Here is a 14,905-nt window from a genome sequence, read left to right on the forward strand (position 1 = left end):
TGCCACAGCTCTAGGTATGCCTCAGTGAGCCCTGGGACAGCTCCAGGTGTGCCTCAGTGAGCCCTGGCACCAGCAACCATCAACAGCAGCAATGGCAAAGCCCACTAAAGCTCTCAGATCAAAGTCATTCCATTAGCTTCAAAGTCTTCTAAATTACAATAAGTCTTTGTTGTCAGATTTCCAAGTACACTAAAAGAATTAACAGTTCCCTGGAAAATTAGGGGTTTCTCCAAAATATTGTCATGATATGAAACAAAAGAAATTACAGAAGACAGTGGTTCTGTGTGACTACTGACACTGACCAAGACTGATTAACTACCTAGTTTTCAGAACAAAAATATTCCTTACCACAAGAAGAATCAGTACTGACAGCAAGGGCTTCCTTGGATTTTGCTTAGCAGAATAAGCAGAGGTAACAGAAAACATCACTGTCACCAAAAAGTATACATTCTGAGGCAGGAATGATTTTTTAATAAGATGTCTGTAACAGAAAAGCTGCACTCTATTCAGCTTTCAAAATACTAAAGATGAAATAAAGGAGTTTTCCAACCCCTCTTTCGCAAACCTTATTGAATGAATTATTTATAAATAGGGGGGGTTAATTTTGTTTGCATTTCCTGTTTTACATTTTTCTCAGAAGTATGATAAAGGAGCAAAGTTGCTTACATGCCTTTTCAAAGAACTTTTGTTACATTTTGCTGCTGAAAGTGCTCAAAATGTAATTGATGGATCTCTAATCCACTGTGGAATACGCTCTGTTCTACATGTAACATTTTTTGTGTATTAAAAGGAAGTAGGCTCAGAACTCTTCTGTATGACTTGCACTGTGGAATAACAGCAGCTCCAGCTCTGCCCTATTTCCTGACATATTTTTTCCAGATTCACTTCCTGAAGCTACAGTAAATTATTAAATGCTGTGTAGTGATTTGGGGTAAGTAGAGCCTTTCTCTTGTTACAGTTTAAAGATATATTTAAGATGGCATACCAAGTTTTACCTGCATGGCTGATATTAGGGACTGGGAGATCCCTGTAGGGACTTTTCTGTTTTCCTTCTCCCGTTGTCCACACTTGGCTAGCTCTTCCTCATTTCTTAGCTATAGCTGGCTATGAGCTTGGAAGATTATCTGATATCAAATGTTCAAACAGACTCTCCTTGAAAGACCTAGATACTCTCAACCCTAAATCTCTGAACTCCACAGATCAGGCCTTTCAAAGCCTCCTTTCAGAAATTATTTGTCAATGACTAGTAAAACAGGCAATAAATTTTTAAAGATATGTTATCTATGACTTTTACAGTCAGACATAATACCTACTTCAGTAACCATAAAAAGTGTTGCAACAGATGTTTTGGGGTTTAATGAAGACAGTCAAGCGGATTTATTGCCTATTTCTTGTAGAGCTGACTGAGCAATTTTCAACAAATAACTTCCCCCACTATAGTCTTTATTTTGTGCCTATATTGAACAGCACATATCAGACTACAGTTCTTTCTCCTAGAATGAACCACTTCAAGTCTTTACAGATCAGTCAAACCTGCTGAGGCTCATGACTCAAGTGGAAGCAGTTAGTCCAGTGACAGAGCCCTGGCTGTCTTCAGCCAGCACAGCTGGGCACACTGTCACCTGTGAGACGATCACTTGGGTCTGAGTTAAAGGGGTGTAACTTTTCAGAAATACCTGCAAAAGACTGCAAGTGACTGCAATAAGCATAAGCAACAAACCAGCTGAGTTGTTTGAAGAGCCAAGCTAACCTGGAAAGAAAGAAGAAATGCATCCCAAAGGCGATTCCCGTGACTGAGTCAAGCTCTGCTACAGGCAGAGTAGAAGCAACCCTAGGGCTGAACATGGTTCATACTCACTGTACGTACACTGTCTCAGTAACAGATCAGGTCTAAACACACATGGGCCTGGAAAGCCTTTTTGTGCACAAATTCTGAGTCTGCTTGCAAAAAGTAACAGTGGTTTGCACTATTTAGAAACAGAGTTGCCATGAGCTTATGTGTGGTCTAAAACCTAAGCTCTAATATGGCTGAGAATCAAGCCAGGCGAAAGTTTACATGGTTATTGATGGTTATAAAGTTATTCTTTTAAATCTCTGTGAACAAAAAGAAAGCAAGTTGTGGTTCTTAGATTGAACTTCTATGAACTAAAGAAAGCTGAAGAAGCATCTAATAAATTTAATAAATTAGAGCAGTAAAACATTCTCAAGTACAGTGATTTATTTATACTTCTGGAAACAGCTAAGTTCATCAAAATACTCACAGAACTAATTCTATTTTATATTTTAAGCAAAATGTCTGAGTTTTTACAAAAGCAGCAAACTACTGTTTGCTATTAATGGCAACAAATATAATCAACTTCAAATGTTCACATGAGAGATACAGAGGGAATTTCCTGCAATCGGTTCAAATGAGGTAGATGGGGAGGAGCATGCAACTCCTATGATTTAGTGAGTCAGTGACAATAGAGACTGTGGTATTAGAGGTGCTCAGCAACATTGTTGTACAAGAAAGGTCCCATTGTAGCACACTGCATTAACAGCAGCATATCCTAGAGAGTTTTCCAGGCCTTGTCAGCTCAGACTGCTTCGATGAATGATACAAACAGAAGACAAAATAATCACTCACTAGTTTACAAGCACTGAAGCGCAGCTATTAAAGAATTTAGTCTGCATTATGACAGTGGAACAGTCATGCTTGGCAAACAGGCCAATAGCTGAGCTTATGCTTGTCAGACATCCTGAATTCTTATCTTCATTTTATATTTCTCAGGCTTATACCTCCAAAGACAGAGGGTTTTCCTCCTTCACATTGTATTACCCCATAGAAAACAAGACTGGCAGACTCAGGAGGGGTTATTCCTCTGCTTGTCAGCTCCTAGATAAAGGCTTATCATTCAAGAACACCAGTCAATTTTTCTAGTCTTTGTAGTCAGCTAATGATAAGAGAAAACCTCAGTACCACAAAAAAAAAAAAAAAAAAAAAAAAAAAAATTATTTTAAGGAAAATAAACACAAGCATGAAATCAGTGACATAAAGCAGACTGTCATTTTATGGTAGGACTCCATAATCTTAAAGGTCTTTTGCAACCTAAATCCTTCAACAATTCTGTACTTATGTTCCATGCCAGGGGGACAAAGCTGGAATGACCATTGGAATCACTGATTGCAATTCTCTACAATCCCAGGAAAATACAGTAAATGAGTCAATAACATATGGGTCCTGTGAACACCAAGGACTATTTGCTAAATTTTCTACAACTTGTTTCCATGTGGGTCACAGACCAATCTAGACAATTAAAGAAAATAAAAAATAAAAACCAACTTCACCAAGTTTCAGTAGACTTAAATGATCAATGCACTCAGAAACTTTTCTAGAGGTACAGAAATGGGAAAAGCTTGAAAAAAACTGGCCTGTAGCCAGGTCAAAATCTACAGTAAGAGGACAAAGGCCAGAACCACAACACAACTCAAGAGCAGAGCAGATGAGATTTGGGCTGCTGTACTGACCCCCAACAATATCAAGAAATGTTCTTTGCCAAACAGCTCGGAAAACTCTGAGAAATGGACCACATCCAACAGAGCAGAGGGAGTGAAAATTAAGTACGTAGCAGTTCCCCACTTCTCTCACCAAGGAGAAAAATTTCTTCACGAGTCCACATCTTGTTTAACCCACTTCTGAATTAAACAAGTGCTGCAGAGTGATAGAACTAAACAAGAGGTGCACCAGGCTAATTTACCAAATATCTCATCACTTCCTCTGGTACTTCAGTGATCAAAGGATGCCAGCAATGAGAAGGCAGGGAAAGAAAATAAGGAATGAAGCTAAAGACTACCAAGCACCTTAAGCTATCTTTCAGGAGGAAGACCCCTTTTCAGGCCCCTCTTGTGTTGGGAACAGCCATGAAGTATCTGATAACTCTTTCTGAGCACTGGGAAGAGGAACTCCAATCCCAAGGATATACACAGAGATAACAAAGTTCTGTCTTCATAACTGTGTTGTACAGATCAGAACTTGGAAAAATTATTGGGACTCCCATTTCTCCTCATCGGACTATTTTCATACACCAGCAACTAAAGTTAGGATTAAAATTTAACAATTTAAACTTAATCTAGGATCAGCATCCAGAAAATCAATTGACCTTTCCCTGTTTTAAGATAACTAATAGCCTCAATAAGTTTACTTTCTAGAGAAATACTTTTCTATAGGAAAAAAAAATAAAACTAGTTTCCTGTAAAATCTGATCAAAAAGAGAATATAATTATGAGGAGAATGGCATAATACTTTTTAAGCCATCTTGAGACAATCATCAATATACTTCAGAATATTTCAATGAATTTTATCAGCATTTAGGAAGGAAAAAGAATGCCTTGAAGCCAGCCCTGTCAGCAAATATTTCCCACCATTAACTTAAATCTCAGTATTATTTCAGATGACTGCATTGTAGGCACAATTTTCTAAAGCAGTGTGAACACACTACTACATTGATGGCCACACTTTTCCCACATGAACCATTATTTGCAGATATGGGTACAAAGGTAATTAGTAATCTTTTGGAAAGTTCACAGGCACACTTCATATTAACAACCTCTCATGAAGAAACTCACAGAACTTTTTAAAATTGGAATTTATGAGACCAAGATCAAACTACATCTTCATTTGTCTCTCTCTACAGTTTCATAAGGAAAATGATTTTGTAATACCTGGTAGAAACCTTTCTGACCAAAAGCTAAAAAAAAAGAAAAAGAAAATCTCTTTTTTTTCATCTATGTAGCATCACCAGAAATGCTTTCTTTTTTTTTAATTGCCAAGTTTACATATATACTGACCTTTTTTGAGGAGCAATTTCATTTTCCCTCATGCATGTCTATCTGAGCTGTAGCTCATCTTCCTCAGATAGTTTCCATCTTATCAACCCTATCATAAGTTTTTCTTCAGTTCTCAAGCTACTTATTAACATTGTAATAACACGCTAAATCTTGAAAATACCTCTTAAAATTCTCAGCTTCAAAGTGCATTTGCCAAAGGCCCTAGGATATATAACTATTTCCCAGATAATCTGACAAGATATTTGCAAATTATACATGCAAACTAGCCCTGAAGAGATGGAGATATGACAGAACTTTCTAAATCTATATATTTATTTGTATTTCCTAAGTCTGGTTCACCTCACCAACAAAATAGATGGGTACAGATTTAAATGGCAAACAGATCAGAGCCTTCAATTTGCCTTAAGGGACTTCTCAGGGGCACTGGAACCAGCAGAGCCTTTCCAACTGTTGCTGTGCTGTTCTGCACTCAGAGAAACTTCTTCTATTTCTTCTTCAGCCTCAGACAGAGCAATTTTACCTTATTAGTTCCCCTAATTGTCCCAGAAAGTGAACTGAGCAATCCAAGCTAACATCTCTTTCTGCCTGTCCCTTGATCCTCTTGTGACAGAGTTTAAGCTGAATTTTGGCAGGTGAAGTGTTGTGTGTATGTAAGATACATATTTTTCTCCAGGGCCTTGTTCAGTAGTTTTCTGGGCTCCTCTGCTGCATTTCACAGTGTATGAATTTTACACTTAACTTACACTCCATGCACAGGTTTTATACAGAGGTAAACTACACCCCTGAGCAATTTAGCAATGCTATTTCTGGAAGAAGAAAAAAAAAAAAAAAAAAAAGAAACACAACTTTCTACATTGTAAGTCTGTCACAAGTTACAGAATGTAAGCTTTTCTCCCCTGAGAGCCCAAAAGAATGCATCATTTTAAAGTACATATTATCTCTTTACAAACCCAAGAGATCTAAGAGAATTTGCTTCCCTATTAATTACCCCATGTCACAGCTTATTCATTTATTCTTCTGAGAAAATACATTTCAGAACCAAAACATGACACACATCCTGCTCCAAGCCTTCCTCTTACAGCATCCTTTAGATGTGCCACTTCTACTGACTCAACACAACCACCCACAAGTTCTCAAGGCAAGAGACAAAACTCCAGATTACAAACAGTCTCCCTGCAGGCCAGCAACAACCAAGACTAATTAGCAACATTACCAAAACCCAGTTTAGAGCCCCAGTGCCCCCATGAATGCAGGGCATGGAATCCCATTTTTGATCAACAGGCTCTTTCTTGCATACCACCAAGTATTTTTTTTCATGTTGAGCTGCACAAAGTGCAACAGCTCTTTGAACATAATTACCACAAGAAAGAAAACACAAACACCTTGAAATTATGACTGTGCATAATCTGCCTCAAATTCACAAAAGTTTTAGGAAGTGATTTTGACCAAACTACCATTTTAGTCTGACTACATTTAGGTACTAGCATTGCCAGAATGTCCTATAGCAAATACAACTGACCACTGCTGTAATTTCTTTTTTATATTCCTGATATTTTGTCATTCTTTAGAGCTATAGAGATGCCTTGAAGAAGCAGCTCTGGCCTCTTGTCCCTGTGTGTTCTCCATTTCCTTATAATGGCAGTGATAGACAGCTTTAAAGGTTAAAATCTAAAATAAAAAAAATTAAAAAGGGAGGAAGATTACCCTTCATATCAGTGAAAGCAGGATGAGAGGCTTAATTCTGTAGTGCAAGGCTCACTGCAGCAGGTAACACAGAGGAAGCTACATGAAACTTAGAGGTTTCACCTGTTGGTCACTGGAAGGCAGTGAGTCTTCCAGAGACTCTTTTCATTTCCAAAATGCAGTCCCATTTCTTGTAATGTAAATGAAAAAGAAAAAACCTTAGTTTTGTCATGTAGGTATAGTAAGCATTTACAAACCTTAAAATATACCCTGACAAAGCATCTGTGTACTGCTGCCAACAGATGTCATCACGATGATTAAAATGTAGTGGAAATAAAATAATCCAGTAAATCATGAAAAGCGTGTTCATAAAATCTATTGCATTGAGCAGTGGCAGGGAAGAGGGAAGTATGGGGGGAACACCATGCTGCCAAACAACAGAAGACAGGTAAAATAGAAATCAGAATTTGAAGAGAAGATTTACATTTACAAACCTCACCAGGAGGTAGAATGATGGACCTGCTGTTCATACAAAATGGGGCATGACTAGAAATGATGAAGTGGCTCTGGGAAGTGCAGCCACAGACAGGAAAAGTCTCCTCAACTAGATGCTTTTGAGAAACTGGAGTTTTAGTTAAGGACCCCAGGCATAAAGATACCAGCTACAACTCTACAGTCCCTGAATTGGCAATAAAAAACTAAGAACAAACAAAATGGACAACAGAGATAAACACTTCCTGAGAAAAATACTGTGTTACTGAAAAAAAGTCTACTCAAAGACTGTAAAGACAGTAGTAAGTCTACTCAAAGACACTTTTGAGAACTAGTAATACATGATTCTAAAAGAATCATGTATTACTAATTACATTGCCCAGATGATTCTGTTTCATCTGACATTACATTATATTTCAAAACAGCAGTGTAAAAGCAAAGAGGACACACCATGGTCACAAAAATGTAAACTGCCCTTAACACATAACAAAGAATTAAGCCTTTAGAAAGAGTTTTTTAAATTAAAAAAAAAAAAATAAATAAAGCTGGGCAATGCTGAAACATGACATTATTTTTCATGTGGATTACACAATGCTTCAGCCCAGATATGGGCACGGTCCTGTCAAGCTGTCCTGGGCAAGTGGCTTTCTACAAGCTGAGGTTTGTCAGCCTCAACTTCTGCTACACTGTGAGCAAAAATTCCTCTTCTCCTCTTGGAAAGTGAAATGCCTTGCACAGGCTGATTATTTGCAAAATGATTACTGGTCTAAGATGTGGCATCCCTGCCCTTCTCCAGCTGCTTTAAAAACCAGACCCATACTGCGCAAACACCTTGCTCAGACCAGAGGAAGAACAAGCTTTTTCTGTTTTTGTTTGGGTCACTAAGTCCTACCTATGTCAAAACCACTGTTACTTCCACAGTAACTGATGAACTTCAGGACAAAAACAAGCTGAAAGAAAAGGAAAAAAAAAGGAAGTTTCACAAAAAAAAAAAAAAAAAAACCAAAAAAAAAAAAACCAAAAAAAATACCACCTTAAAGCAGATAAATAGGTTGCCCCCTTTTATTTTTTGTGCACTTCAACATCCTAGCCCTCTCTCTGGTTTGACCCTTGCAGACATCACATCCTAATCCTTTTCTCTAAACTTCTCAGATAACTTTTCTCATTACAAAAATATTTTCAAGTAGGATAGAAAATGGGTAAATCATCAGTCATTTCAATTAGAATGCAGCTAATATTTCACACAAGACAATGCTCAATTTACATCAGAGTTTACTTTGGAGTTATGAAGCATTTTTAAATCAATGTAAAATTAAGTTTAAACAAATTATTAAAAAAAAAAAAAAGGATTTGCAAATGCACAAGACACTGAGAGACTGTCTCCTGTAAGCAAACTCCTCCTTCCACCATCCCAAGTTTTACCTTTATTTAGGAGCAGGGAGTTAAGAAGACAAAGGGTTATGGAAATGTTCTAGATCATTACACAGCTTCTCTACTGAAATTATTACCAAGCAGCAAATAATTCGTGTTTCCTAAATATCATCTAATGGCATAAATAGGGTCATTTACCCACTGACAAAGACAATTTTCATTAACTTTACAAACATTCTGTTCTATGGAAAATCCTTTTATTCAATTTCTGAATATGAACAAATCAGATTGTCAATGAGATTTTGAGGATATTGAAAGCATTCCATCAGCAATGTTACTAGTTAAAATCTCTAAGACTCAGATAAGTAAATTAAAAAGCAGAGGATAAAATGACTAAACAGAGGAATAGAATACTTAATAAGTCCCTGGTGCCACTGGGAGATTTTGGCTTGAGATTCATGTGTTTATATGAGAGAACTTAATTTCTTAGATTCTGCTGACTATATGTTTCTATGATTCTGTTGACTATATGGGGAGAAATTGTTTTCTTACTGTCCTTTTACTCCCTCTATGAAAGGTTGCTAAGGGAATACTTCTCAGTAAGGTCAAGCAGCAGAAACCCTGCTGTGTGTTTTAATGCAGCCAAACAACACTTGAAATTAATGCCTCTTGGTTCTTTCTACCTTTAAGGACTGGCTGTTAGTGCTTTCCAGTATTCTTACTGCATACATGAATATGCAATAGACAGAAGAGAGAAAATGGACAGGCACAACAGGGTCAGAATAAGGAACTTCACAAAAGCTGTGCTAGTGCAGATAGCCTCTTCCTGATAAGGTAAACCTTTCAAGCTAGAAAAAGCATTGCAAACCCACAAACCTGAACCCTTTTTCAAACACAGCAATCAAGTCTCCAAATTATAATTAAATGCAAGCTATTAGGAAAAACATAAAAGGAAGCCTTTCAACATAGTTCTCATTTCAGATATTTATTGCCTGAAACTTATGTAAATGAAAGAAAACCTAGCATGTTAGCATATGATTATTATCTGCTTTTGAAATTATTACAGATCTATCTATGATATAAAATGAGTATCTCAAAATGTTCTATACTACTTAACAATCTCACTTCTATTTATTTGACAAGATTGCTAATATGAAAAGGATCAGCACTAAGGATCAGCACTAAGGATCAGCATCAGCTGTTCCCCTTCCTCAGTGAAGAGTGAAATAGAAAGGATTCTCAGGATGACACCAAGGATTTCAACCTCAGAGCCAACAGTTCTATGTAAGGAAATCTGCAGGATTCATATGTGCCCTGTGCATAAAACATGTCATTCCTCAGTCTGAAACCTGACCACTTTCAACAGGTTTCCAAATGGAAATGAGCCACAGCATTTCTGTGTGTAAGAAAAATCACTGTGGATGCTATTACATCAAAATAAAAGAAGTGCAAAAATGCAAAATTGAACATGTAAACCATTTTTCTAAATCATCAACTCAAATAACTGAAAATTATGGAAAAATCTCCTGCCAAGAAAAAAAAAAAAAAAAGAGCTCTGTGGATCAATTTCATTCTAGCAGGTCGCTTTTAGTAAAACACAGATATTTGCAGGTTTTAAAAATAAAACTTAAATTTCCAGCAATTACAAGACTCACACAGCAGCATGATTTCAACAATCTAAGTAATGTTGTTTTTCTGAGGGGCAAGTTGAAAAAACACCTCCAAGCACAAGATGACAGAGATAAATAAAGACACAGCAGGAATTCTCCTCAGAGGAAATTTATTATTAATAAAAGTATGAGAAACATTTTGATTTTTGCCTAAAAAAAGACTTTGGCTGCTCTTGAAATGACAAAAAGTGAAATCTGAAGTAAACTGTTTCAGCTACAGTCTTGGTGTGCTGTAGTCCTACAGTCAGGCACTATTATAGATGCATAACTTGGCTTTGAGGCTTTGTTTTGTTTTCCTTCCAGTAAACAACTGTGGTAAGCCACAAACAGTTTTAATAAACATGACATCCCCTCTATTCAAAGAATGTGCAGCTTTAACTACTTTCACTGTACCGCTCAAGCTCAGCATGAAAAATCACATCAAAATATTAAATTCATCTCATTCAGCAAGTATAAAGATGTAATTTAAAATGTAATACTTAGATAGTCAATCCCCTAATCATCTGTAGCTGGAAGATTCTGAACACAGAAAGGCTCAAGGCATATTCCCTGCTGGACACATTACAGTAAGTGTAGCAATTAAATTATTTGTACAGAGTGTATGGGCAAGCATGTATATGCATATATCCAGACTGTATTTCACAGTTCAGGATCTTGTTCTTGAGCCATTATTTTAACTAGATCAGGCTGAGGAGGTTTTGTGTACTCATTTCACTTTTACAGATCCTCCTCCACATTAATGACTGAGAACAGCTGCCACAGACAAACAAAGCGCTCAGAAAATTATTTTCTGTAAAAAATAATAAATGAGTGAAACACAAAGAAAATCTTTAACCCTGAAACACGTTCCCTAACATTTTTATGAACCCTGCTTATTTCTGATCTTTCAGGATAATTTCTAGCATACCAGTTAATGAGTAGCATATTGTCCATAATTAAATCCTAGTATAAGAAACCCAACTGCAGCTCCTTGGTAAATGAGCAGGATCAGCAGCAGGATCAGTGGGAAAGACCATTACACACTGAAAAGGAACTGTAGCCTAACCGGCAGCTAATTTTCTGTATGAGACCCTCAAAATAGGTGGGTCACCCACACCTTACATGGAAACAAAAGTATTAGCAAGTCTGCAATTAGAAGAAAGAAAAACACACTTAACCTGCTATGCATACGGAGGAAGTAAAAAAAAAAAAAAAAAAAAACCCTTTCAAACTAAGTAAGTCTTTTAACTGCAAAGCAAGAAAATAATAAGGCATACCCTCTCATCCTACAGCAAGCAAGGTGACTCTCATGGCCTCCTCTCCACCCCTAGACTCCACCAAGCTGGGGCAGAACCAGGTGCTTCAATCAGGTCCCATCTACACTGCTGGTACACTTTCTTCTCCACAGAAGGCCTCTTGCTCCCTTGGGATGCTCAGTTGTGACACGTCCTTGTTCCCCTGAGTGCCTGCAGCACCGGTGTGTGACAGTGTCACACCAAGCTCTGGGCAGCCCAGCCCAAAGCAACTGGCACCTCTGCAAAGGCAAAGCACGTGGCTGGGCTGGAACTAACCCTGGTACAGCCTGTAAAAATACCCAAACACACCAGGGGTGTGCTGGAGTGGCACTGCCTCCCAGAAGTATCAAATATTCTGCACCTGCAGTTAAACTGTGATCAGAACAGAACAGCTGTTGGCTATCAAGCAACGAACAGCAAGAGGGATGAACCAACAGAACAAAAGAGATATAGATATTGGTCCATAGACTGTAGCCTGCCTTCATCCTCAGCACCAAAGGGACTCCCTCATGGGCAATCAGCTGCTTTCCTTCCTACTGCATGCCCCTGCTTTCAATATAGCAAAAGCACAAGAATATCAGGAGATGGACATTTTCATTTGCTTTTTTCATCAGCTCTGAAAACTCTCTTGTTTACAATATACTGGGACACACAACTGTAGAGCACAAAAACACAAGCACAATGAGATGACAGTGTCACAGATGTCTTCACTGTGGCAGTCCTTAACAAGTCATGCGCTGACCTCAGAGGGCCCAGGGAGGTAAAACTGTTAAACCTATTCACCCCACTGAGCAACAGCTTTTAAATGCAGAGAACCAGCAGAAAAAAACCGTGTCGTTGCACAGCAAGGCATCTCTGACCACTGGTGGGAACCCCTACCTACACTTTTTCTGGTTGGCTTTTAAAAACTGTTGAAAGTTGGTATTAAACTGAGGAAAAAAAGTATGTAACATTATGTGCTTTCCAGAGAATTAGGAGTGTACCTGTCAAAACTTCCAAACAAGACCTTGCACCTCAATGAAAACAGTGTGAAATCTGTGTCCAAGCATGGAAGAAGAGCAGATAAAGGTAAAGTTATTTGACAGTGGAAAACTCAAGAGAAAAACTGACAGTACAACAATATAAACCAATCCTTTGCAATTTTGGCGGATGAAATTTTTTTTTAATGCTTTACTTAAAAATTCTAGGTACAGCATATAGGTTCCATCTATGGACCCAGTTCCCCGAGCCAGTGCAGTCAAATCAATAAAGTTTTGTTCTTTGGGGTTATTTTCTTTAACAATTTTTTTTAAAATTTAAAAATTAAAAATAATAATAGTAATAATAAAAAGCTCTAGTAATTTGTACATGCAACATTTCATGAATAAATGAAAATAGCAATGGAGCTGCTGAGTCTGGTTCTCCACATCTGTATTTCATCTTATTTGATCAGCTTACACCTTCTCAACAAATAAAACTGCAGAAAGAAACTGTGGTTGTAACATTAAATATATGTGCTGAGACAAGATAGATCAAGAGCAGTGTGCTAATCTATCTCCCAGAGATCCACGGCGTGATGTGTGGGAATTGCTCAAAGCTGTGCCACAGGAGGTTTAGACTGGACATGAGGAAGCATTTCCTTACTGCAAAGGTGGCCAGACACTGGAACAGCCTTTCCACAGAGGTGCTTGATGCCACAAGTCTGTCAATGGTTGAGGCATTTGGACATTGCTCTTAACAACATGCTTGAACTTTTGGTCAGCCCTGAATTATTCAGGCAGCTGGACTAGATATTGTTGTAGGTCACTTCCAGTAGTCTATTCTGTCTATTCTATTTTATGTCAAGTACATCTCATTACCGAGTGCTACAGACTATGATAACAGATCACATTCACTCAATGGTGTACAGCACAGACACCCAAAAAGTCAGCAGCTCTGAGTTGCTCTGAAACCACAGCAGTGTGTATGGGACTGACAATAAACCTATTTATGGAACACCATTCTTGCTCTCAAATAACATTCTGATTTTCCAAATTTGTTCTGGTTTCCAGAACTGACAGCATTTTAACATCAACAAGCACACATACAAGGCCTCTCAAATTAGAAACAATTCATTTGAAATTGCTATGCAGAGAGAACAGCAAGTTTCAGCTCCAGGAAAGCTCCACTGACGTGTAAGCATCATCCACTGAGAAAAAGGGGTTTAAAGTTTTGCAGTTTCTGAGTAACAGGCTCCTTTGGATCCCTTCTCCTAAGGGCACAACTAACAGCAAGTATTAGCTTTCTCATGTCCTAGTTTTGACCTACACCTAACTATGACCCGTTTGAAAGCAACATTTTAAAAACTTACAAGTCAGTTTTATTTGGGTTTTTTTTTTTGTTTAAAGATGCCATCACATTTTCAAGCCCATGCACAAAACTGCTTGCCACCCATACCTCGTGCATGCAGTTCCTTCTGAGGAACAATGACAGGCCCAGGAATCTCAATTTGAACTGAAAGCTTAAAAAGTAGCTTTGAGATTAGTTGAATGCTTGAATCATAAAAAGGTTACTACAGTACTAGTTTAAATACACACCACACAAAAACAAGCTCACACTGCAATCACTTAACTGAAAGTGAGCACATAACTCTTTTGGAAGCAACAATCTAGTTTAACTTCACGTTTGTGGTTTGAGCTTATTTCTCTAAATCATATGAAAAGAACAATGATTCCCCATGTATATTTCCTCCCATAACAGTCAGTGAGAAAACAATTTTTCCCTCAAGTAATTGCCACATACATAAAAGCAATATTATATCAAATACAACGACTGCTTGCAAGGCTACACAAAACAGGCCTATTTTTGCATGCACCAGGGTCTGTTCATTCTTTATTGTTTCATCCCTTGCTACTGGAGTTCCTTGCACACATTTGTTGCACTTTGATATAGAATGAGTTTGATGAGACCAAAACAATCTCATTACTTATTGGCACAACAGGATCTTGTTTATTCAATATACATTGAAATGAAAGACAAAGAAGGAAACAAAATTTATACTTTTTGTTAATTGCAGTTCTCTGGTACCTGTCACAACCATTAACATGAGTGTCCACCAAATCTTTGGAGAAAGAGTATCTCTGAATTTTATTTAATGATTTCAGTCACCAGAGACTATCACTATAGCTCCCTTATCTCACTATATAAAGCCCCTAGAGTTCTTTTTTTTTTTTTTTTCCCAAATCTAGCAATACTTCTCAGCACATCCCAGCACTGAAAACTACTCTGTATGAAAAGCAAGGTATCTTTTGTTTGGCCTTTAGTTCTGTGAATGCATTGCTCCTCCAAGAAAACCCTGCTGGTCTACTCTTCTGTGCTTTCTACCCATGCAGATGTTCTCTAACTGCTCAGTAAATGCCAGGTCAAACACATGCTAGAACTACTTCTGTCAGTAATTAAAGTTTCATTGTGTAGTAGACATTGTTACGTGGAATGATGACTTTCTCTAATTCTACCAGCATGGTATCATTGAAATGAAGGTCCCTCTTTGAAGTTCTCTTTTAAAATGACTTAAGGATAATTTACAATGTCATCTTACAAGACTGTGCAAAAGACACTTCAAAATAAAAA

General features: G+C 37.7%; 1 protein-coding gene and 1 long non-coding RNA gene across 8 annotated transcripts in view; one reads left to right on the forward strand and one right to left on the reverse strand.

Annotated features, from left to right (window-relative positions):
• Positions 1 to 7,546, forward strand: part of LOC140684430 (uncharacterized) — a 58,260-nt gene extending 50,714 nt beyond the window's left edge. The window contains exon 2 of the long non-coding RNA XR_012056682.1: positions 47 to 7,546. This is a non-coding gene — a long non-coding RNA (uncharacterized lncRNA). The remainder of the gene's footprint in view (positions 1 to 46) is intronic.
• The window catches only part of GRID1 (glutamate ionotropic receptor delta type subunit 1), a 482,872-nt gene that overhangs the window by 462,767 nt on the left and 5,200 nt on the right, over positions 1 to 14,905 (reverse strand). The window lies entirely within an intron of this gene.

Source organism: Taeniopygia guttata, chromosome 6, assembly GCF_048771995.1.
Source record: "Taeniopygia guttata chromosome 6, bTaeGut7.mat, whole genome shotgun sequence".
Classification (NCBI taxonomy): Eukaryota; Metazoa; Chordata; class Aves; order Passeriformes; family Estrildidae; genus Taeniopygia; species Taeniopygia guttata.